Below are 25,004 nucleotides of genomic sequence, written 5' to 3' on the forward strand. Positions count from 1 at the left end.
TTTGGGAAGATACAGTTTTTTTTGATAGAGGATAATTAAAATGCCTTCATAGTAATGGAGTACTTCTGGAGACTTCAACTTGGTAGAACTTTGTTGTTTGTTTAGTAATTCTTGATTTAAACAAAGCCAGGTTTGTGTGTGTTGTGCTGGGGGAGGAGAAATAAGGAAATCAATGAGCTTATATACAAGTAAGTCACTTCTGTGTGGATTTGTGAGCCCTTGGCCCTTCTTTCTATTCCCTCTCCTTTTGGGATCTCATCCAAGCTAAAAACTTCGGTTGTGTCATCCACAGAGATAATTCATTTGGAAAGGGAAGATTCACAATGACCATGATAGTAAAATATTGGATAAGCTGTCTTGGGAAAAAGGGATTAGACTTCATTTCAAAGAAAGTCAGATTCCGTCATCTAGGAGAGCCAGTCTGGGGGTAAGGCAGGTTTTCTACTGCTGATTAAGGCAGATGGACAGGGAGGTAAGAAGTTACAACTTTTGTCTACTTTCTTAGCCTCTTTCAGAGTCATGCTGCCTCCCCTAAACTATTTTCATCATAGCATTAACACAATGCTGATTTTAACATATTACTTCAAAAAGAAAAAAATAGGAAGACAACCATATTTTGAGAATGTGGCCAAGAAGAATGACCTCTGCCACCCCACTCCCAGCCCATCTATGCTTCTTCTTAAATGTACTACCTTCAGGAGAAAATACTACAACCTACAGACCACATTTATAGGGAAGACTATTTCAACTCAATGAAAGGTATCATTTTTTGTTAAAGCTATCTGGCAGCAAAGTTGATGGGCTCAAGAGTTTGTAAGTTACCAGGAGTAAAATGGGTTCAAGTTGAAGGCCCAACTAACAGACTTTCTGGAAAAGAGATTCCTGCTTTGAGTTGGAGCTTCTGTGAGGTACCCTCTGAAGCTGCTTAGAACAGAGAGCTCCCCTCAGTGCCAAATCTGCATTTGCAACCTTGACCTACTTCCTGGAATCAGAGAGCCATATAATTGGCTGGAACCTCAAAGCTTGTCTTGTCCAACCCATGTGGAGGGAGATTAGATTATCATAGCCACCTTTAAGCTCCAGTCACATTCCTTCAAAAGTCTTAGGTGAGAATCATCCCCACTCCACCTGTAATTTCCATCAGTGGAACCACTACCCTGTCAATTCAGAGGTGCAGGGACTCAACATCTTCTCTTCTCTTTGCCTCTCACAAGCAGTTACCAACATAGGGTCAGTTCTTTCACAATGTCTTTCCAAGCCTCCCTTCTGCACTCCTATCATCACCACTGTAGTATTGCCTTCAGCCTGTCTATAACTGCTTTCTGCTTATCCCGGATTCCATCTCACCACTTCTAAGCCATGACTGTCACCAGCTACTACCATCTACACAGAATCTGCAGGCTGAAAGTAACCTAAGAGCTCATCTTGCCCTCCCTCCTGTCTTGTGCATGAACTCTTACTAAAACATTACCGCTGTCATCAGTACTTTCTCACTCATAAGTTGTCAGTGGCATCTCTTGCTAATAAGATATAAAGTTCTTATTCCATTGCTTTGCATTCATGCCTCCCCTCCCATCCTCCACCAAATCTGGCCACACCTTTCAGCTGCTCAACATCAACCAGGGAGGCTGGTTTTCCCACTATTCCATGAACACCCTGACATTTCTCCTTCCAACTTACAAATGACAGCTAATCAACTCAAGCTAGCTTTTAAAAAGTGGAATAAAGTAAACTGCTCATATGAAACAAAAGGCCAGGGATAGGTCTGGTTTCCTCAATCTTTGTCCTCAGGAGCCTGCCTCTATCTTGGCTCTGCCTCTCTCGGTGTTGGCTTTATTCTTAGTTCACCCCTCTCTGGGTAGTAGCAAAATGGCCACTAGTAGCTCCAGGATTACATCCTCTGAGCAAGCAGCCCCCAGAAAAGGAGAACTTCCCTTTCCTATGGTTCCAGCAGAAATCTCAAGATCATGTCTCAGACTGATCTGGATTGTGGGCCATACTGAGCCCTCACAGTGGCCAGACGGATAGAGTGCTTTGGTGAGCAAGGTAAAGTTATGAAACATGGGAGCTGAAGGTAAAAGGTAAGGAAAATCATCGTGCCAGAATCAAGAGAAGTGGGAGGGGAGACTGCAGTCATTCTCTGTGCCCAGAATGCTCTGCCAACTCTCCTCAGCCTCTCCTGCAAGGTCCCTCTCAGGTCCCACTTCACCCAGGAGGCCATTTTGTAGCTAGACTTCTCACTATGACCATGAACTCTTACTGTACTCACTTCCTGGAGCATTCCTAGTCTCTCAAATTAAGCGCTAAGGTCCTTAAAGGCACAGACCACATCTTACACATCTTTGCATCTTTGTTTTCCTCATAGCAACTGGAACTGTACTTTGCATAGTTGATGTATAATAAATTTTTGTTCTTGTGAGTGACTTTTGCTACTATTAGCATGTGGGGTGTGTGTGTGTGTGTGTGTGTGTGTGTGTCAGAGAAAGAAATGAGGTGCATAGAAAAGAAGATGTGCTTCAGCCAGGCGTGGTGGCTCACACCTGTAATCCCAACACTTTGGGAGACTGAGGCAGGCGGATCACCTGCGGTCAGGCGTTTGAGACCAGCCTGACCAACATGGAGAAACCCCATTTCTACTAAAAAATACAAAATTAGCTGGGCAAGGTGGTGCATGTCTGTAATCCCAGCTACTCAGGAGACTGAGGCAGGAGAATCACTTGAACCTTGGAGGCAGAGGTTGTGGTGAGCCAGGATCCTGCCATCGCACTCCAGCCAGGGCAACAAGAGCGAAACTCTGTCTCAAAAAAAAAAAAAAAAAAAAAAAAAAACGAAGAAGAAGAAGACGTGCCTGTCTGCGAAAACATATCAGCAAGCAGCCCATGGGCCTGATAGCCACATGACTAATGCCAGTAATTGGCCATCTTGGTAGCCAGAGTTGAGGCCTCAGTTGAGGAGGTTTTGCATTCTTACCTATTGGGCAGTAAAATCATGAAATTATAAGGTACTGGGTGTGGGTTATTTTGTAACTCTAACCTCACTTTCAGCAGGAAGGGACAAACATAAATAGGCCAAAAGGTAAGTTAGGGGAAAGAATGAAAATAATGGGGTTAGAGGGACATTTTTAGGGGAAAATAGGAACATAAATTCAGAGATAAAGTTAAGACCGTAGACAAGGTGACAAAACTTACTTATTCGCAGTAAAAATGAAGCCCATTTTCTCTCACATTGTTCGCTTACAGCCTAATTTTACCTGTTTTCTTCTCTATAGGTGATTCAAGTGTATGTGTGTGTGTTTCAATTTGGTCTCTCTCTTCCTCCGTGCCTCCCTCCCTCATGTGTACTGTCAGTGTTCTGTGATCCAGTGACCTTTCCACAGTAACTACTTCCATATGTTTATTCACATCTATTTGCAAAACAACTTTAAGGAAATTATTTTAGCTAAGGCCATGTCATCTTGTATTTGCATTCCTCTTAAGTGAGCAGAATTCATTTGGCGTGGTTTAAACATTTTAGAGGAGGAGGAATGTGCCTGTGTTGTATATGAAGCAAGAGCTTGTGTCTTCTAAAGCTGATCCAAAGAAGATGTTCTGGATATTTGGGGGTTAACTTTGGGCCCCACTGAAAGAGAATGACTTGCATTCTTGAAGAGTCTCTAGCAAAAGGAAACCATGGGCTATTTAATAATAGAGCCCAGATGAGATTTAGGAAGCATATACACGGGGTTCTCAGACTTTTATATGCTTAAGAATCACCTGGGGTTCTGGTTCAACAGAATCCCCGGGGATTCTGATTTTGTATATCTGCAGTGGAGCCCAGATAAGCACCCCAGGTGATTCTGGGTAGAGCAGCCCATACACCCCGCTTTGAGGAGCACTGACCCAGCCTAACCTCCTATTATTGGGCAGAAAGAAACTGCAGCCATTCGTTGCAAAGTGACCTGTTGAACATCACTCCATTACAGATTGAGACTAGAACCAAAGCCTCTTGATACCCTGTCCAGAGCTTTGCCTGTCTGCCTGTATTGTAAGAGGCATCATAGCATAGTGATTACACATATGGACTCAAGAGTCAGACTGTCTGGGTTCAAATGCCAATGTAAACACCTCTGAACCTTTAGACACTCTGCAAATTACTTTTCCTCTCTAAGCCTTAGTTTCTTACTCAGTGAGGTAGGTGTAATAAAACAAATTTTCAAGAGTCATTGGCAGGATTACACATGATAATACACATTAAGAACTTCGCATAATGCCTAATATATAATGAGTTCAGGTTAATGTTTAAATATGGTCATCAGTGATTATCAACTTATTGTTCTCATTTATGATAAATTATCTCCATGCTTGAATTATATTTACCTGTAGAGCTTTCCAAAAAGTATAAGAGCCATTTGAGATGGAATGGCAAGGCATCTCTGGGGAACAGCAGAGCTGTACAGAGACACCTTTCCTCTGCTCTAGCCACACATTTCCTCCCGTATTTCTGGCCATGGGTGGCTGATGTGGGACTCAACTACTCCCAAGTTAGAGCTGTTCCTTTGTCCTTGTGCCTGTGGTGTCTGTGAGATCTGTAGACATAGGGATGTTGGATCTGACCGTAAGCCGACAAACATCACTTGTTGAGGGTGGGGGTGAAACCATAATGAAAGGTCAGTCATGACAACTCCTTAAGCACATAAAAAATGCCACCATGTTATAGAATGTTACTGCTGAAAGAAACCTCAGAAAACATCTTGTCTGGCACTCTCCCCTCCTCCATTAATAAGTGAGAAAAGCACCTGATCAGAGATAGAGCTGGGATAAGAGCCCAGTTAATTCTTTCCTTCCCAGAAATAAACAAACACGTGGAGCCTGCCTTTTAGTATTAACAAAAGGGCCTCACAGCTCAGTCAGATTTTAATATGTAAGCACAAGTTCATAACCTTGTAATAAAGACTGGGATCAAATGTTTATGCATGAGTGTATTTTCTAATTGGACTTAAAGTGTCTTTGTTTTTGCTTCTCACCTTGGGGTATAAGAATAACCCTGCTTAGTCTAAAGGAACAATTTTGATACAATAAGAGAAAATGAACCTTTTTTCCTTTGTGTCTGATTTTATTTCTCCGGTACAAAGAACTTGTGTTCCGAGGAGTGCCTGGAGATGGCAGTTGGGATCATAATCACGTTTACTGTTCAATTACACAAGGAGCCCGTATGTCAGGGTTAATGATGCCCTCTTAAAAACAGCAACCACCAGCCCATTAATAAAGAGCAGAGTCCTTTAATAAAGAGCACAGTCCTTGCTGAGTCCCACTTGAGGTGGTTAACTTAGATTTATATTAACAAATGAAAAATGTAGGTATAACCTCGGTCTGATGTAAACACATACCTCTATCAGCGTTAGTTTTTCGTCTAAACCTGGGGTGCCTGGCCCAGCACTTAGAGCTATGTGTTGAAGTCTTGCCTCTCTGGACAAAATCAAACAAGGGTTTAATCAAAGAAGTCAGGCACAAGGGGAGTACTTTTTCTGATATCTCCTCCCTCTCTTTTTCTCTGGTTGTGGGACCTGGTGTGCGTCTGCCATTGTGAGGCCACGGAAGAGACAGGAACAAAAAAGCCTTGTAAACGCACTTGGTGAGTGATGGCCGTTCGAGCTGGTTGGTATGTTGGCCTCCGCCTTTGTGAGGGGTCACCCGGGATTTGTGAAAGTCCATAAACTGCCACATCAGGAAGAACCACTGCTATTCTCAGCAACTGATAGCTGGCAGCAGCAGCTGCCAACATTTTTTTTTTTTAAACTCAGGCCACATATTGCTCCTATCCTGCTGAATCCTTAAATGCTCCCCTCAGAGTGGCAGATGGTGACAGTTCTCCAGATGTTGCAGCTTTCATGTTCATCTGATGTTTACACAGTGTGCCAGGGTTATTTATTAAATAGAAGCACACACCCAGCACTTGCAGACCCAGGTGCGTGCTTTGTAGACTATCTGGCAGAACAGCTCTGCGGGGCTCAGGTGGAAATGTGCACCCAGACTGCGTTCGTTGTTTTTTTCCAGCCCTTATGTTTATAACCCCGCTCCTTCCACATGGCAGCAACATTTGCATTTGAAGCCCAGGGTGGTTTCTGGAATTGTGAGGTATCTCTGATTCCCTTGCCCTCTTCGCTTGTGTGCCTTCAGTCTCCCAAGCCACATGAGTTCCCCAGAACATTGAAGACCTCAGTTACGAAGGCATGTTTCATTCTGACCACCAATCGAATTTTGCTAGGATTTCAGCAACTCCAGCCCCGCTGTCTCATCCCTGTTTTCTCTTCCCCTGCTGCTCACCCAGGGCAGCTCCCACCATACTGCAGAGAGTTGGGGGCCCAGAACTGGAAGATCCTTATCTGGTGGACATCTGTGCTGTTGCCTACCGGGCACACAGCCCTCCTTCTGAGAATCCTTCGTGGGCAGCTCTCTTCCTCTTCCCCCACTTGATGTTAATGGGGACTGTCTTTCATAGTTCTTCACCTTTTTGCCCACAGGACTAGGCCATTTGGCTTTCTTGTCTAGGACTTTACTAACTGGAATGAAAGGAAAAGCGTTCCTTCTTAACCATGAACTGGGAAGAGGTGCTCATGAGAGCAGCTGGCAGCCATGTTTCTATACTGCAAGGAAGCCCCCAATCTGCAGGAGAATTAAACAGAGCCTTAGAGAGAAGAGATGAGAGACAGAAAGGACCTGGTGGGTTCCAAGTCCTCATTGCACTGTCCCAGTACCCTGCTGGCCACCTGCCCTTCCCTCAACCTGGTTACTTGAGCCAATAAATTTTCCTCTTTTCCTTAAGATAATTTAAGCTGGATTTCTGTCACTTGCCATTAAGAGCCCTATCTAATGTGGTCCCCTTGACCTCTGTTATAAAGCCACTTCACTTTCCTCTGGTTCCTCAGCCACAGCTCCCTTTCCAGTCTCCAAGGGAAAGGAGGTTTGCCTTCTAAGTGTGATGGGGAGGCAGGTAGGATGTAGGGGAGATGGCTGCTGCTCCAGGGATGACCATTCTGGGAGCTCCAGCAGTAGTCTTGGGCTTCCTCCAGATTTAGAGCTCTGGCTGTAGAGAAATTCATTCCAGGACCCCTCATGTTGCATCTCAGAGACCTCAAGCTGGGAGGAAGAGTGGGACCCCCATAGCTTTCTCTTCACCAACAAATCTGAGGTCCCATAGTGAAGCCTCCATGGTGTTGCTGACCACAGCAATAGGTATCTCAGTCTACTGTGGGACACCAGGTTAATGTAAGGGATTATCTTCTGTCCTTAGGAAGTATTCCCATAGTCAAGTAGCTGCCTTTCCTTCAATTAGAGCCTGCTAACTTGGGCATGCGTGGGATATTTTTCTCAGCCCCAAATCATTATTACTGACCACTGCCTTTGTATCATAGTCATCATGGAAAAGCTGTTTTTTTTGTATTTCTCTGTGTATAAACACATTATATTTTCTGTTTCACACTGCTGAGGTAGAATCTGCGGACGGGGTCTTTTGTGAATGTCCTACCAGGTTATGGAAACACAGAGCCAATTTTCAGGGATATTTAGAGTAAGGCTAAGAACAGAGGCTCTGGTGTTCAACTGTTTGGTTGGACTTCTAGATCTGTCACTTACCAGTGGTGTTCCCTGAAACAAATCACTTAACCCCTGTGTGCCTCAGTTCCCACACATGGAAACTGAGGCTAGTCACAGTACCTATTTTATAGAGCCATTGTGAAAAGTTAAATGTTATAGAAGACATGAAGGGCTTACCATAGGTTCTACCACATTACTACTCATTTAATAAATATTAGCAATAATAATCATTGTTTCACATGGAGGCTGTGAGATCTGTTTCTTATATAATGGTCTTTCTCTTTCTTCTGGGAAATGGGACTCAGCAAAATTAGTAGCAAGAAGACCAAAGGTGCGCTGGAAGAGAAACTTGCTGGGGTGACCTCTTGCTGTTAGCACTGAACAGAAACCAGTGCTGAAAACCCACTACCCTAAGCCCTCCTGTCCAATGCAAGTATAAAGGGAGCATCCTGGAACCCCAGCTGCCCACTGTGGACAGCCGAACCCCTGTCTACTCTCTATTTCCTCCTAAACAGGGCTGCCCTTGTGGGAGAGAGGACAAAGGTGAAGCTCGAAGGTGGGAGGAAAGTAGCCACCAGATGGAGTGAGGAAAGTCTCAAGAATGGGAGACTGTGTGGGAGAAGGCTTGACGTCAGGAGCAGGAGGGGTGGGTAGAGGTTCTCTTTTGTGGATCAAAAGGACAGGAAGGAAAAGCAGCAGATGAAAGAGGAGCGTGCACTCGTGCAGATAGGAGCCGCTTCTTGAGGGAGGACAGAGCCCCTTCCATGTCTCTTTTATGGCCTGGAAGAATCCCTCCTCTTCCCACTTCTTAGTCAGATGTGTGCATCTGCAAATCCGCCAGCCCCTTGAGCTAATGTTTGTGCTAAAGGATATGATTATATCCTGGACTTAATTTATGCATTTCTTTGATTCTGATGCAGCTGTGTAAGTCATGGTTATTTTATTTACTTTTCTCTGGACTCTCCCTTTATGATTTTTGCTAGACTGCTTGTTCCTTTCTCTTGCTGCTTTTCTGAGCTTTTGATCTGTTTGCCTATGTGGGTTAGGTGGAGGAATATTAAATTCCTGCTTTTCAGCCATTTCAACCTAACAAAACAGCAATTTCATATGGCCCAACTGAATATTTTCAAGTTAAGATTACAATCGTGAATTCCCAAGGGAGCTGGATTGTAGCCACCTGCCCGACTTCCTCACCTTCCAGAGGCGTTCTGTCTTTGGAACTGAGTGCCTGTAATCTTCTATCATCTTCCCCACCTTCCATAGTTTTGAGGAAGATGGGAAGATGAGGCTAAAGACATACTTGATAGAAGAATACAGGCACTCAGACTGGCCTGGTATGGGGCCTGCTTCCCACCCATCGAGCCCAGTCCTCCATAGGCAGGTGAGAGACCAAAGACTTGGGGACAACCTGCCACTGAAGAGGAGGTTGTGGTGACAGAAAGCAAGTTAACTGTCAAGAATGGAAAATGGATGTGGGAGCTCATGGTTAGATGGCAGCCTCTATGCCAGGCACTGCTCCCAGTGCTGCCCATGAATATCACAACAACCCCGTGCCGTGGGTACTTGGAATGTCCCCATCTGCCACGAGGGAGCAGAGGCACAGAAAGGTAAGGCAGCTCACCCACAGTTACATAGCTAGTAGATGGCAGAACCAGGATTTGAACCCAGGTAGCCTGGCTCAGGAGTCCATCGTCTCAGCCACTCCACTACAAAATGTTGTTTCACCAAACAAGAATCAACAAGTGCCCATCTGTCCTTTATTGTACACTGCTAATCTTATTATTTATCAAATATTCCTGCCCAGCCTTTTCATTTCGATGCTGTCCTGGCATTGTTGTTGGCTTGGATGAAGTAGTTTTTCTGGATAAACTCTAATATAAGTCTATCGGTAATTATCTTCTTGATGATTAATTTTCCTGGGATTTTACCACCATCTTCTTCGCACTTGTGCAGCTGTTGACACTTGACAAAGCAGTTTCAGGTTCATCTTCTCATTCATTCCTCACAATCCCTGTCTCCTGAAGAAGGCAGCTGAATTCACAGGGCATTGCTAAAAAGATGCCTTGACTCCCTGCTCCACCTTTAGGGGTTGCATGACTTTAGAGAGCGATCTAACCTCCCTGAACTGTTTTCTTTGTTCCTAGATGGGGAATATTCATAGCTGGCAGGGTTGGTATCCAGCGCTGTCTGTGAACTTGTCTATCATGTAGACATAGTAGAGGCTCTTTCCCTTTTTGGTCTACTTGAGGCTTGCTATCTCATGTTAGTCCAAGTCACAGTCATTGGCATAAACTGACACCAGGTCTATAGGGTATAAAGCAAACTAACCTAGATACACATTCTTTACTCTATAGTTGGAAACTACTGTAGTTAAATGGCTGCTTTTAGAGTGTTTCATTTGCCATGTGGAGACAATGATAGTAACTCCCCCAAGGTAACGCACCAAGTACTACCAGGCCCTCTGTAAATACTCCGATAACAGAGCCATCTAGGTGTTGTAGTTGTTGTTACTGCTATTTGTTTGTTGCTACTTTTCCAACAAGCCTTTATGTTCACCCTACCCAGCAGAGAAAGTTGCTAGCCCTATGGGACATTTTAAAGTTATAAACACTCTTCTGCTCTCTGTGGCTACTAAAAACATACTTTTACTAGATTTCAAGATGTTAGCATTCATTTTATCACTGGTTCCCTTCTGTTTGATGACTTTCCCAAGGAATAGTTCAGTCACGTGAAGATTTCTATATTTTATCTAGGAAAAGGTGGGGCAGAAGGTAAGTGACATTTAGGGAATGAAAGGATCATCATTCTTCTAATGGACCTGTTTCTAACATGTGTCCCCTTATCTCTAACAGATTGCAATGCTATAAACTTTTCTGTTCCATACTAAATCATGAGTTACATATCAGGAAAGAAAGGGGACTTCAGCAATCCACACAGCAGCTCCATGCTGCTGGGGTCACCTAGGTGTTGCCCGTGTGTGATTACTGCCTATTTCAAAAGAAATTAAAATTTTAAAATTAACTATTGCAGTAATAATGGAAACATTTTAAAGCTTATGTTTACTATTTCTGGGAGAGAAGATAAACTTTTTTCCGGAGCAACATTAAACTGGCCTTGTTGAACTTACTTGCTTTCTCTCTCAGGAGCTGTCAGCCTGTCTGAGGTGCCAAGTCTGAAGCTATTCATTCCCTTGGAGCAGACCACAGGTGCCTGCAGAAGGGAGGACAGCTGCCGTTAGACCTCCCCCTAGAAAGATGCCTGATGGTGCTGTGTTACTGTCAGGGCCTCACGTGGGACCATTTGGGGCAGAGGTGTGAGAGGGGATAGGGGGTGTGAGAGGGGATAGGGGGTGTGAGAGGGGATAGGGGGTGTGAGAGGGGATAGGGTAGGGAGTGTTTTGGGGCTACTACTCAGACAGACAAACAGAGAGAAAGTAGAAATGTGGCTTTCCTGCTTTCCTCCTGTCTTCTGCCCCTAGTCCAGGCTTCTCTTACCAACCTGGCACCTGAGCCCATTTCTAGGTACCGTCTCCATGTACAGATATCACTCTGTGACCTGCCACTCCACCATCTCTTTCAGGAGTTTGTTCTTAAGATACTGGTCACCTGGGGGCAGAGCGCCTTCTCCTCTGCACAGCGTTGAAATGCTTTTTTGTAATCCAGTTCCCTTTTATATCCTCCAACACCATCCTTAGTTGGGATAGTCTAAGTTTTGCTGCTGCAGAAAGTTCAAGGACTTAATTCAATTAAGACCTTATTTCTTGCTGATTTTGCATGTTCATTGAGGCTCAGTGAGGTTTGTGTTTCACAGATTTTCTGAAAGATCCAGGCTGGTGGAGGCTCAGACAGCTCAAAGCTGCACCATCTTGAGGTCTCCACAGACACTATGGTGCAGAAAGAAGAGCTGAGCTGGAGGATCTCGTGTAAGCTTTTGGAGTATCACTTCTTACAGACTCTTGGCAAGAACTAATCACATGACTCTTCCTGACTGCTAGGGGGCTGGAAAATTAGGTGGATCCTACAGATAGTCAGTATGCAGATGATGCTTCTGCCACAACACATCCCCCCAAATTTTCAATACAATTGAGTCGATTACAGCTTTCCAATCATAAGTTAGTCTTTCTGAGGGTACTGGTTGGCAGGATTGGAGTTGTCAGTTTTCAAAGACTTCCCAGTCTCAGGTTAACAAGCCTTCCTCTGTGCTCTTAGACAATGTAGTATGCATGTTGGTTATAGACCTTACCATATTGCATTAGATTTAGTTGTCAGTGTTTCTATTTCTGTCTCTCTATGCTTCTCCATGTCTTAGCCAAACTTCTAAATCTTGAAGGCAGAAAACAGGTGTTTGGAGTTTGTTAAAGAAAAACATTGCTAATACTCAGCAGAATGGCTGGCTCTTTGGTGAGTCAGGAAGGAAGAAAGGGAGGGAGAGAATTAATGAATGAATCAATCAATCAATCAAAGCCACCTCTTAGAGTGTGTTAGTCCCAAACTAAACACATCTATTATGGGTTGATTTTACCAGTGCAGTGGGCATCAGTCTCAGGATAAATGTTTGAGTGTATAACAAATGCAACTTTAAATGTTTTTCTCTAATTCCTTTAATTTACATGTTGTGCTCCCATTCCACTAGGTGGGGGGAAGGAATTGCTGTCTGTAATTGCTGACCTGTAATGTAATTCCAGGTCCCCCATCGCCTTTTTCCAGGGCCATGTCTAATCTGGAGGCCAAGACTATAAGGAGCTGGTATCTGTTCCCCAATGCTGTCTGTCCTGAAGGTATCTCCATGACACATTTTGTCTCATTGATCCTCCACTGTCAGTCCACAAGGTCTTGGTGGGTGCCCCCTAGTTCCTGTTTGAAAGGCTTTTGGGGTCCAGTTCACTATACCCCCAAGTCTCTTTGAACTCCATTAGGTCAAGAGAAGCCTTCTTCAGCCATTGAGGAAGGGAGCCCAGGGGACCATGAGAGTCCATTCTGGGTTTCACCTATAGCCATGCCACATAAGCCACAGGCAGTGCAGGGCCACAGAAAACTCTATGACCTTGTCTGACATATCACACAGCCATTTCTGCTCTAGGTATTTTGCTTTCCTGCATTTCATTCAAAGGGTGAAACATAGATTCCTTTTGTTCTGTAAACCTACAAACATGTCTGAGCATTCTCTCTCTCTCCCCCAAGGCTTTGCTGTAGAGATGGCTACGGAGCAGGGCCCCTTTTCTCAGGAATGTAGAACATTTGCTTATACTTTGTTTTCCCATTAGCTCTCCTCTCCTTCCGCCCCAACTGCACTCAACACTACCTAACTCCCAACCAAGGGACATATTTCCAGTCTTGGGGACAAGAAGTCTAACTTTGCCTCTTTCAATTTTTCAAATATCCACAAACATTAAAAACTCAATACCTAAGTTACTGGAATGGGTTATAAGGTGAGAAAAACGTGATTTTATGCATGTATGTGAAATCCATTAATATTTTGAAATATTTTGTTGCCAAGCTAGTGTCACTCTCTGAGCAGTCTTCTTTTGTCCTCAAATTTAATTGAAGGCATCTTCATCTTGTCTCATACCCCGTCCACAAGTGTCTGCTGCCCTGTTGTGTGTACAGATGTGTTTGTTGGTGCCGTCGGTCCACCCCTTCTGCCTAGAGTAGACCTGCAGGTAGCTTCACACAGCACATCTGAGAGGCCTGACATAAAGTCAGGCTTCACATGGCTAGCCCAAGACCCTCTCCCCAGAGGCTGCACTTCTTTCTGTTCTTTCTGGATTCTGCACCAAGGTTCAAAAACATCTTGTGCCCTCTCACAATTTGGTGTTACAGGCCTGGCTTACTTAAGCCCTAAATAAAAGGATGGAAGATTGTTCTTTCATGGTTTTCCTGGAGCATTAGGTCTGGCCCTTGTGGTTCACCCTTCTGTCCCTGCATGTTCTCAAAAGGGGGAAACGTTGAGACTTCAGCATGGTCACAATAGACTGCAGTGCTGACAGCAGAGCCAGTGGACCAGGAAGAACTGATTTCTCTGTGCCTCTCACTAACACTGTAGGAAAAACTCTCCTGTCCGTGGGAACCCTGAGGGAAGACAGCCCATATAGGAAGGAGTTCAAGAGAGAACACCTGTTGGTTAAGTCAAAAATGAAAATAATGAACCTCAGACATCAAAAGGGAAAGTTGAAGCTTTAGAAACAGCTGAAGCTACAAATGGCTGTGGGAGATGAATGTGATGCATCCATTAAGAACAGGACTATGCAGTCCCTGAGCTCTTAGGCTCTGCGCCTCAACCACACTTCCATAATGTACATATTGGAAAAGATGCCACTGTTAAAATATGGACTTTTAAGTAGAAGTATTCATGTAAAATATTTATGTGAAATATTTATGTAAAAAATGCTCAGACATGTTTGTAGGTTTATAAAACAGGGGGAGTCTATGTTTTACCCTTTGAATGAAATGTAAAATATGTGTGTGTGCATGTGTATAGTAAACTGGTGTCTTGAGAGTATTTGAGTGTCCTATAAGAACTTATGGTGAGAATGTGGAGCACCGGTGAGGTCACCTGGCTTTGCCTCAGGTCCCTCAGAGAGTTAGTGGCTTGGCAACATCTATCCAGTCCAGTCTTGGGGCTGCCTGTCCTATGCTTCTCCTCCAAAAGGCTTTTTGCTCAGAATTTTAACTCCCTGTGATGATGCAGGAGTCTTCTTAAGCTACCTCTTAAGATGCCTGCTTTTAATTAATTTGTATTAAAAGAGCCCATGTAGGGAGAAGAAAATAGAAGGCAGGATGTGGGAGAAAGATAATATACAGTACAACCCTGGAAATAGATGCAGAAAAATAATCAATCCGCCCATCATTTTAAATCTAGCCTGTCCACCCCCATGAAGACTACACACTGCCAGGAAAAGGAGAGGATCCAGTGTGTTCTTCTGTTGGTTGGTTATGCTGATGGCTGCATCCTCTGGAGTTAACAAGCCATATATATAAGTAGGAGTTGGAAATTAGCACAACATTTCCAGTGTGAACCACTGGTTGCAGTAAAGAGACTTGGCATGTCCCCACTAGGAACAGAATGTTAGCACTGACTTACATTCGTTTAGTTCTGTACAGATTAAATTGCATTTTCACTAGCTCATTGGTATCTTCAAGATAACCTTAAGGTCACTGTAGTTATCTCCCTTTACAGAAGCGGAAACTGAGGCTGAGAGTTCAAGAATCTGTCCAAAGTTGCAAGCTTGTGAGTCCAGGCCCTTTAACTGAAGTTACTTGTTTCTTCTGTGGTGCCGCAGCTGCATTGTCATGACTTCCCAGTCTTTGGGGGCTCATGGACATTTGTCAGAGTGCTGGGAAAGCTGTGGCTCTGCTGATTAAGAGCCATGCGCCAGGGGGACAAAAGAGGGAAGAGAAAGCGCATTAACAGAGCACTTGCTGTGTTCCAGGCATGTAATAGCCTTTATCTCGTTTAATCCCTCTATTTTATTTACAACACTGCACTCTCCCACCTCAGGGTTCCAGCCTCTGCTGTACCCTTTATAGACTTGGGTAGTATCAGACCTTTAAATCTGTGTTATTCTCTCTTCCCTGATCCTGTGTAAAGAATTTTTTGTACGTGATTTTTTGTGATTCACATGATTTCTTCTAGGATTTGCCTGCTGCCTTTTTTTTTTTTTTTTTTTTGTCTATTTTTCTACTTGGTTGTTTGCATTTTTCCAATTGATTTTCTTATTAATTTCTTTGTTTGCTTATGTAATCCTTTGTTGGTTTTGTGTTACAAATACCTTATACTAGCTTAAGGCTTACCTTTTCACTCTGTTCATGGTATCTTTCAATTTTTTTTCTTTTATTTTAAAGTTTTCGCCCTTTCACATTTAGGTATTTAACACACCTGGATTATTTTCCATGAAATCTGTAATCTAGGGATGAAATTTTATTTTGCAAACACTGTTTGCTAAGTAGTTCATCTTTGCCTCTACTGAATTTCAGTGCCGTCTTTGTAGTGTATCAAGTTTCCATATGTGCGTGGAACTGTTCGTGGACCCTCTGCTTTGTCTCATTCATCTAAATGTGTCTATCCCTATGCCAATACCACCCTGTCTTAATTACTATATGTGTATAATGAGTCTGTTCTTCACATTTTTCATGATTTTTCTTAACCGTATGCTCTCGCATAGGTGTCTTAGAATCAATTTGTAAAATTATACATACACATTTCACTTTGTGATTTTCATTGAAATTGTACTGAATTACTAGATTAATTTGTAGAGAATTGGTATTTTTACAGTACTAATGCCTGATGGAACCTGAGTTTCACCTGCCATAAGCCTATGAAGGCTGGAGCTCACTCTTAATAATGAAATGACTCCTGGCTTCTGTCAGTTTCTCCATGAATGGAAAGCTCTTTCTGAATGGCCATCCTTCACTGAATCTTGAGTTCATTACAGCAGATATATTTCTTGATGGTGAGCTGAAGGGAGAAATGATTATTGTAGTGCAATTCGCCAATACTTTTTTCTAGCTGAGTGATCAAATATATGTAATTAGGGAGAAGAAAGCCTGTAAGAACAGTGCAAGAGCCAACTCAGCTCTGACAACTGAGTCCCTGAGATGGCCTGAATGAAAGCGCTCACATCCACCAGGGCACAGTGAGCAGCCTGCATGGGCTGGAAACTGTCAGCAGGACAGGGATGCAAAAATAGAATAGGATAGTGCCTTTGAGCCTGCTGAGGTTGATATGCCCAGCCAATTTCATTCCAAAGATTGTTACCCTTTTCTTCTGATGTCTACTTTCCTGATCCTCCCAGCTTTCCAGCCATAAGTACCTAAGACTCAAAGAAAAACAATGTAATAACACTAATGTAAGTCCTGAATAGTAATAACACTAATCCTTTGTTCTAGTAGCTTCCAATCCTGGTAAATGAGGATTTTTTAAAGATGAGAGCCTATTTCTTTTAACGCTTAAGATTTTCTAGAAATTAAAATAAGTGGCTTTATTATGGTAAACTGCAGAAACATAATTAATATTTTTGGTTAAGGAGATAAAAATATGGTGATTGTTTGTGACCATAATCATAGTTGTTATGATGGTAAGTCATTTCTCTTTGCTTAAGAAGGAACTATGAATTTTAGGTATTTTCATCAAACTTTTTTTTTTAGAAGTAAAGAGTAAATATTCCTGACCTTTTTAGAGTTAGAATACTTTGGTAATTTTGAAACATGCCATTTCCTATCCTTCTGAAAGCACTCAATGGAATATGTTTATTTTTTAAATGGAAAATTTTAGAATCTTTTCCTATGAGATCTTGAGGATCTTTTTGGCATTCTGAGATAAACCTATGACGTTCACGGCTGATAATCACCGCTTTAGAAAATGCATTTTATACCAAGAAGGAAAACATAGCTGGCAAACCATCAGAACTAACTGTGGTATTAAAAATGCAGATCCCTGGTACCATGCCAAGAGATTCATTAGCCACCTGTGATAATTTTCTATGCTTTTGAAGCAAGAGTCTTATTGTCTCAATTTTTTGCAAATGACCTATTTCATTTTTCCATGATAGTTACTTATTCCAAATTCATGTGCTTTTATTTTCTTCTAAAACTAAAACAGTTAGAAGATTATTTTTAAAGGATGCAGCATTTGCTTTTTAAAATCAGTTAATTAAGGGAAAAGAAAAGAATATAACCCCCCAAAATGTTTGATGTCTAAATTCCAAACTCATTATTCCTTCTTGAAAAAAGAGAAAGGAACGTTAAAATTCTCATGCGTCTTTCTCATGAGAAAGGTTGGAGAAAGAAAAAGAGAATTAAATTTAAAGTCAGTAAAATTATTTTTCATGACTTGGAAAGTATGCCCAGGAATATCTGATAACTGAAGCCTCTGAGAAGGCAGTGTCCTACTGGGAGCTGTAACTCTCTGTTGATAAGGAATCCTGTCCCTTTGGTTTTGTTTATTGGTAGTGGTGATGTTTTTTGAATTTGAGTCTTGCCCTTGACATTAGCAGAAGTACCTCTCATTTTCCCATGGATGAACACTAAGTGTTGATGTAAAAAGACACATCTGTGAAAAGGTCAGTGTTAACATCCTCATACTCATTGCCATGACAAGGATATGGAATTATTTTACCAGACTAAGTTAAAATATATGTGTTGAGGGGGAGAGATGTGGGCTGGGATATAAAAACAAGGCATCCCAACCAGATTTTCTGGGCTACGCCTTTAGTTCTCTAAAGAAAAATAATTTAAATATATAATTAAATAAGATTCATAATGCTTATAGCATGCGAATGTGATCTCATGAAATTTAAACAATAGAGATAAAAGCACAAGTCCCTCTTGAGGTCTCTTTTTCTAATTTCACCCCTTTCCATATGTAACCCCTTTCATCAGTTTTGATGTAGTGTTCTACATTGTTTTGTAAGTATTCACATACAAATTTATCTGCAAAGAAATGCTTAGAAGTATATAGAGCTTTTTAAAGCATTATGACACAATATTCTGCATATTGTTCCACAGCTTGCTTCTTCCACTTAATATGTCTTAGTTATCTTCAGATAACTCTATAGACCTTTTTTAGTGACCGCATAGTATTCCATATTATTAATGTAGTCATTACTTATTGATACAGGGGTTGGTCAAGAAATATCTGCAGCTAGGTGGACATGGAAGGTTTGGTTATCTCTGAGTAGCTCAAAGACATTGAATGACTGCAGGGAGTGGACATCAGAAGGAGGCCACCTTCTCCTTCCACCAGTTGACTTGGAGGTTACTTCACCTACCTATAACTCTGCTCAGAGGGATGTCTCTGATCAAGCATTAGGCAACAGTGCCCGGGCACTTTACTGAAATATATTTAAAACTAAATTAGGAAGTTGAAATAGCTTATCTATGATGTTAAACATGTGAAAAGAGAGACCAGGCAGTTTTGTCCTTGAGAGCAAAATTCAGATGATAAGTTTGTCATTAGAACAACAGGCATAGATAATTCAATCTTTTAAATAAAAGAGTCATGACACCTATCTCTTTACAGTGTTGCACAGTTCTCTGGCATGGGCTCTAAAGAACTGAATAATATAGTTAGCTATTATCCTTTTCTGTCTTATGGTCTCTTTCTTTAGTCCTTAACCCTACGTGTCATGGTTCTTCTCTTAAGTCCCAGATATTTGGGCATAAGAAGGAACTTAACATTTCTAAGACATGGTTGTTATAAAAGCAATATAATTTCAATGTCTTCTCCCACAACCACAGACCTTTTGATATAGAACTCAATAGCATCGTTGCAGTATGGAAATCTTTTGTCAAATGAGATAAGCAGTAATACATAATTTGTATGAATAAAGAAACAAGAGAATTCTCAGTCTTAGTCCACACTGACATAAAATAAATATTGAGAAGTCTTATGATATAATTATATTAATCCAGATACAACTAAAAGAGACAGAATGTGTTTAAGATTACAAGTATTATCTATCATTCAATAAAGCCCATTGAGAATATTTTTAGTGCTTATTATCCTTGTCGGTTTCTAAGACTGCTAAATAATTGTTGGCACTTTTAACATTTTGACATCCTGGAGCTCTTGTAGTTAGGGTTTCATTTCACGTGATTGTTTGGTAAACAAATGTTTTTAATGGACTAAAAATAAAGGTATACCATGTGTCCGAATTCAGCCCTCCCACATGGTTCTATTTTAGGCACATTGAAGGGTTGGGAGAAGAACAAGGAAGCCAAGATGGGTGATACAGCGCCATTGCATGGTGAGCTCAGGGTCTCTCTTCATGTCAGCCCAATATGCTAGCGTTTGGTTTGAATGTGTCCCCTCCAAAATTCAAGTGTTGCCAATAAAATAGTATTAAGAGGTGGGGTCTTTAAGATGTGATTAGACCAACAAAGCTCCTCCCCTATGAATGAGGATTAAGTGCCCTTATAAAGGGGCTCTATGGAGGGAGTTGGTTTTCTCTTGCCCTTCCTGTTAGGGATAAGGGAAATTCACAAAGTTAGGATATGGGCACAAGTTACTCACGGCATGGTAAGTGCTTGAAGGCCAGATTAATACTATATATCAATTAAAGAGAAGCTACAATTGGTTCTGCCCTGTGAAGATGCAGCAAGAAGGCCCTCACCTGGTACTTTGACATTGACTTTCCAACATCCAGAACCATGCGGAAGTAAATTGATGTTCTTTATTAATTGCCCGGTCTGAAATATTCTGTTATAGCAGCACAAAACAAACTAAAACATATACCTAGCATAAGTTTAATGTCTATCTTCAACAGGATTTTTGTTTTGTTTTGTTTTAAGGCATGAGTTACTAACAGTTTCTTTCATATGGGATGTTTGGAATTCAGCACATTCCGTAAGGCATACTCTTGACACTAGTGCCAGAGAAGCTGGGGGCTGTAGCTGGCCTTCTTGTGTCAGGCATGCCATCTTGAATCATTGGGCTACTCCCACACCTTTGTTTTGTTTAAATTATTTTTTACCATTTTAGAAGATTTTATTTAGTAGTATCAAGGTAAAGTCAAATTTGGGTAGTATCAAATTCCCTTGTGCTTAATGACTTTTTTTTTTTTTTTGCTTTTACTTTCCATGGCAGATTTATATAGGTCATATCCGTAGTTATCTATCAGCTTTCATATATAGGCAAATACCATTTTGATGAGGAATATTCTCATATCAAAATGCTCAGAATATTTCCTAAGGCCAAGCCACTAGCCCACTTGTTTTGAGTTATATTAAGTAGAGTGAAATACTTTCTCCCTGGACCTTAGTCTGTCTCCCTTCTGTACTTCTTCTCCTGAGATGTCATTCATTGAGAGTGCTACCTAAAGGTAACTTTAACAAAGCTGCCTTTCTCTTAGTGTCAGGCACTGTTTCAAGGGCTTTCCATAGAGTAACTCGTTTATTCCCCCAACAACCCTATGAAGGAGGTACTTTTATCACTCATATTGAATTTATGAAGCCCAGGGAAGACAGGTAACTTGCTCAGGCCCCCATAACTAATGAATGGCAGAACAGGACTCATAACAGTCTCCCTGGCTCTGGAGGCCTTGCTCCTAATAGCCACATGATTCTACCTCTCCTAAGTCAGTACTTCCAGCTAAGATAGTCACATCTCTCCAGATCAGCTCCCAGTTCCTCTAGCATGACATTGGCACTGGAATCAGAACTCTCAACTTCTTTCAAACTAGCACATCACTTTCCAACTTCTCTGTTATGTCCCACAACCCACTCTCCGCCTTGTCCCTTGGCTAAAAACTAAGAAGCTAATATTTTGCCAAATATTCTGTAGCTTCTGCCCACTCTTTCTTTTTCTTTGGCAATCAACTTTCTACCATCTAGAGTCAAGATTTTACTTCTTTTCCTCCACTTTCTGTATCCTCTAGTCCTGCAACACATAGACACTAGAAAAATCTTTCCTTTCATATACCATTTTCATCAAACTCTTGGCCCTGGGAAAGAATCAGCAGTAGCTTCTCTTTAATTAGTATACGCCGGTTGAACATCCCAAACCTAAATTCAATATGCTCCAAACTCTGAAACATTTTAAGCTCTGGCATGATACTCAAAGGAAATGCTCATTGGAGCATTTCAGATTTCAGAGTTTCAGATTAAGGATGCTCAACCAGTAAGTATCATGCAGACATTCCAAACCCCAAATCAAAACATCTTAAATCTGAAGCACTTCTGGTTCTAAGCATTTTGGATAAGGGATACTCAACCTGTAGTATTAACATGGCCTTTTAGCACCCACTGTGCAGTGGGTAACTTGTGCCCACATCCTAACTTTGTAAATTTCCCTCATCCCTATCAGGGCAGGCCCTCTGTTTAAGCTAGGCAGTCTGTTTCAGATGGAGCCATTCATTCAACAAGCATTTGGCATGTGCCTTCTATGTGCCAGATAAGTGAACCAGCGTGAGTGTCTGGCTTCCCAATACTCCCTGTCCAGTGATGAAGACAGTTAGGTTTAACGCAGTGGGGTGATGATTCAACATTGTATTTCTGGGATCTTCTTAAGACTACCAAGGGAGCGTCTCAGCTCCTGGGCAAGGAGTCCAAGAAGTTGAGTGTTTCGTTTTCCACCCTCTGTTATATAGAAAGACCCACCAAAAGAAGCAGAAATAAATGTTAGAAAAGCTATCCATCCTCTCTGCCATGCACTGCTTTGTTTATATTTTTAGTACTTATTACGTTCTAACATTTACTTACGTATCTATTTGTTCATTATCTGCCTCCTCAGCTAGAATGTAAGAGCCATGAAACAGGTATGTATATTGTCTTGTTCACCATTACATCCCCTAGAAACTACCTGCTACCTAGTAGGTATTCGATTAATATGTGCTTAATTAATTTTGTCAGCTGAAAAGATCTTTCTGGAACTGTGTTGAAAAGGGGTGCGAGGCTACCCTCTCTTCTGCAGGAAAAAAAGAGTGCCAGGATTTAGCATGTTTTTTTATGGCTTGGATAGAGGGGCTCAGAACCTAGGCTGTAAAACTGCTATCTAGGACCAGGGGGAATCAAGGGAGGTGTCATGGGAAAGGGGCCACCTAAGCTGCTATATCAGAGAGGAGAGTTTTCCAGGCACAGGATCAGAAGGGCATTTCTAACAGTGGAAAGAGTGTACCCAAGGGTCTTAACCAGTCCTCCCCAAAAGAACATGCTCATTCCTACTCCCATAGGGTAGTGTCTACTGTTTCTACCTTAAAATGCTCATCCCTTCCGCACTTTCTATCAGTTTGTGTCTTCTCCTGTAAGTGCTTAGTCCTACAATAAGAAGTCCCTTTGCCCATTACCACAAAACAGATTGTTCCCTGGCTGAGCCCTCAGAAAAATCAGTTTAATAGGGACACAGGGGTGCCCTTCTGAAATCTGCACTCAGGAGCAGTGGCTCATGTTTCCTGTCATTTCAGCTACATTCCTCTTTCTAGCTGCAATTGGAATCCTTAGATTACAAGAGTCCTCCCAGGTCATCTTCTAATCTACCTTATGCATTAACCCTTCTATAGTTAGATTGTTAAACTGCCCAGATATGGACCGTGCCTTTAATTTCTAATGTGGGACTTATTTCTCTCTCTAGATCACATGGTCCTGCATTGTGACCTAGCAGCCCCTACTCTGACATTTCCACTCAGGAGAGCCATTTATTTCTTCATTTCCAAGTGGGAGGGATCTCCCTGTGAAACTGAGAATACAGATCTATTAATACATGCTGAGTGTAGTCAGAACTAGCCCCAGCCATTCTGGGGTCCTTGGCTGGGCTTTAAAGGGGCTCAGTCCTCTTGATGCTTTACAGCACCTGAGGTTCCTTAGGCACCTTTCCACCCTCATAGCTGTCCATTCTGTCAGGCGACCAATCAACATTTATTGAGTGGCTCGCAGGTCAGACACAGTAAAGTTCTGATAAATGTGACCATGAGTCATAGCCCAGCAAGGAAGACTAGCAAGCAAATTGCCCTTCTGTCCTTCTGAGTTGGGGGGTGCCAGCTGCCCTAGAGGGAATGTATGTTCCTGGCTTGGGTTTGAATTCCTAAGCCAGCTGGGCTGGGGACTGCTGTTAACAGCAGAGCAGAGCTTCTTCCCTTGATTTTCACAGGTGACTTTGATGTCACCAGCCAGTGGCAGCATGCTACCATAGTTATGTGTGCCGGGGTGAAACATGTGGCATATTCTTACCAAATGTGTGCAAATCTGGACAGGAAGAGATGATGACATTGATGGCGCTTCTCTGTTTGGATGTTATTCCTCATTTATTTCCTAGCTTTCCTTTCTCTGCTTTTTTTTTTTTTTTTTCATTTTTTCTTTCTTCCATTCCTTTGAGTGTACTCTTAAGTCTAACCCCATCCTTACCCTAGTCAAATAGCTCTTATCACACCATACTGAAATTGCCACTTTACTTGTCTGTTGCCCACACTAGATTGTCAGCTCATCAACAGAACTGTCTTGTTCACTCTGAGATTCCTAGCACAATGCCTGACACATAGTAAGCATCCTATTCCTTTTAGAGAATGGCTGTGACTGAATGTCTTTCCCTCCTAGTGTTCCTATGTTTGGCCCTTAGAGTAATCTAGTTACATATGCTTTTTATAGACAACGTAGCATAATCACAAGATTCAGACAAGCCTGGACTGGAAACTCATCTCTGTCACTTACTAGCAATTCTGAACATCAGTTTCCACAGAAATAAAATGGAAATAATACCTACTTCTCAGTATTACCAATACCAAGAAGATTAGGTGTGATGACATGTAAATATCTAAAATATCATAATGGCCAATTAATGTTTGTTTCTATTTTCTTTCTAATTGGCTGTATAGATCCTTTATTCATTGTTTTTTTTTCACCTAGAATGTGGAGGGTTGGCATTTGTATCTATTAGGTTGTGCTAATAACAAACAACCCCAGAATCTCAGTAGTTTAAAACAATGGCTGGCTTCTTCGCTGTGCTATGGGTCCACCTCAGGTCTGTGAGGGTTCTGCCAGACATCCAGAAGTCCCCTGGCTTCCATGTTACTGAGGCAGGTGAAAGCGGAAGTGGTCAATTAGACACTGGCTTTTAAAGGCTTCAGCTCAGAAATGGCACATGTCCCTGCCACTCATGTTTTACTGCCCAATCCCTACCTCATTCAGAGAAGAGTAAAATCCTACCACACACCAGAAGAGGAGAACTGGGATATTGTTGAACACCAATGACGAGTCCAGCAATATTTAAGATGAGTTGACTTTGAAACACAGTGAAACCTTATTCATTTAGGTTACTTTGATCTAGATTGAGAGTGAGGATTGTTGAACAAAAGAGTAAAATCAATAAAATTGTAATGGCAACTGCTTAGCCTGCTTAAGAGAATAAAAAATTATTTTAAGGACATTAAGTGTTAGTTATTAGCTATAGGGCACTTGAGTTGGAATCTAATTTTAAGTGTTCATCACAACAAGCAGTAGAGACCTCTAATATTACAGATTAACCCTAGTGTCAGTATGTATTTGCAGGTAATAAAAGTGCAGTTTCTAAGTAACTTGTAGGTTTGTCATAATTTAAACTGATCTTTCTCCTAGCATTTATTTAAATTTGGACTATTTTACTGTGTTTGTACTATACTTTTTATCATAGTCGTTTGTATTGATTTCCTGCAATAGTAGAAACATAACATTTAGGAGTCTGGGCTCTGGACTCAGACTGCCTGGGTTCAATAATGGTTCTGTCATTGACTGGCTGTGTGGCCTTAGGCAAGTTACTCAACCTCTCTGCCTTATTTTTCTCATCTGTGAAATGGGGATAATGCTAGTACCTACTTCATAGAACAGCTCTGAGGAGTAAATGAATTAATACACATAAAGTACTTACAACAGTACTTGGCACATAGTAAGTGCTCAATAAATGTAACTATTTTCATCATTTTTAGGCACAGTGAAGAAATGCAGAGGAAGTATGATACAGGCAGAGGTTTTT

At 41.8% G+C, this 25,004-nt stretch overlaps 1 protein-coding gene across 2 annotated transcripts in view; it reads left to right on the top strand.

Annotated features, from left to right (window-relative positions):
* The window catches only part of SCFD2 (sec1 family domain containing 2), a 479,293-nt gene that overhangs the window by 388,379 nt on the left and 65,910 nt on the right, over positions 1-25,004 (top strand). The gene's annotated exons all lie outside the window — the stretch shown is intronic.

Source organism: Piliocolobus tephrosceles, chromosome 3 (assembly GCF_002776525.5).
Source record: "Piliocolobus tephrosceles isolate RC106 chromosome 3, ASM277652v3, whole genome shotgun sequence".
Lineage (NCBI taxonomy): Eukaryota > Metazoa > Chordata > Mammalia > Primates > Cercopithecidae > Piliocolobus > Piliocolobus tephrosceles.